General features: G+C 48.8%; 1 protein-coding gene across 1 annotated transcript in view; it reads left to right on the top strand.

Annotated features, from left to right (window-relative positions):
• Positions 1-750: 750 nt before the first annotated feature.
• Positions 751-1,062, top strand: part of PAIP1 (poly(A) binding protein interacting protein 1) — a 29,428-nt gene continuing 29,116 nt past the window's right edge. The window contains exon 1 of the mRNA XM_029940923.1: positions 751-967. The gene's annotated coding sequence lies outside the window, so the exon portion shown is untranslated. The remainder of the gene's footprint in view (positions 968-1,062) is intronic.

A 1,062-nucleotide genomic window follows, 5' to 3' on the forward strand; every position in this document is an offset into this window, starting at 1 on the left:
TTAACAAGAGTTTTGTTCCTAATTGAAAAGATTCCCAAGATGACAAGATTGAAAAACATTAAGCCTGGCTTAGTACAAAAGGCTACATAGTTTCTGAGGATATTTCAATATAACAGTAAAGAAATGAATTTTTTCTCCTTTTCATTACTTACATTCATTCTTCATTTGGCTTTCACAGCACCAGACCTGACAAAACCAATAACTTACAGATAAATAACGTCTACAACTTCTAGGTGGGATGCGGTAGCCACTAGCCACATGTACCTACTCAACACGTGAAACGTGCCTAAATCCCAACGGAGACATGCTGAAGGTGTAAAATACACATCACGTTTTAATGAGTACGAGAAAAGGGAAAACGTCTCACTAATGTTTTTTTTTTGTACTACTTACATGTTGAAATGATACCATTTTGGATATATTGGGGCAAGCAAAATAGATAAGTAAAAATAATTTCACCTGTTTTTTTTTTACTGGTTAATGTGGCTTCTAGAAAATTTGTAATTACATAAGTGGCTTTCATTTGTGCTCGCGCTATATTTTTATTGACGAAAAAGAGGGGAATTTCACTGAAAGGTAGTGCATTTTCTAAACATTTCTGGACGGTAAGAGAAAGGGGAGAAGACTGAAGCCCGGGCGCAGTAGGTAGGACTGACTCCGATAAATACCTGATGTGACTTGAAACGGGCGGGGGGAGAGAGAGGTGCATTTTGATTGTGCTCCTCCCTCCCTCCCCCGCGGCCGAGCGGACAGGTGGCGGAGCTTCTCCCGGAGCCGTCCTTCGGGCCAGTCCTCCGGCCGGCCCGCGCCGGGTCATTGAGCGCACCTGCGCGCCCACGGAGGTGTTCGTCCGCGAGCCGGCGCTGCCTCCACGCCCCCTCCCCCCGTATTTTTATTTTCCTGGCGTCAACCGTCAGTCTCGCACTTCTCTCCCGAGAGCTACGGCGTAGGGTCAGGCCCGCCTGGGGTAAGCACCCCTCTCTGCTCTCGGCCGGGCCCCGGGGGTGTCGAGATGCCCTCGCCCGGTGCCCGCAGCGTGCAGGGCTGTCCGGCGGCCCGGAC

This window comes from Suricata suricatta, chromosome 6, assembly GCF_006229205.1.
Source record: "Suricata suricatta isolate VVHF042 chromosome 6, meerkat_22Aug2017_6uvM2_HiC, whole genome shotgun sequence".
Classification (NCBI taxonomy): domain Eukaryota; kingdom Metazoa; phylum Chordata; class Mammalia; order Carnivora; family Herpestidae; genus Suricata; species Suricata suricatta.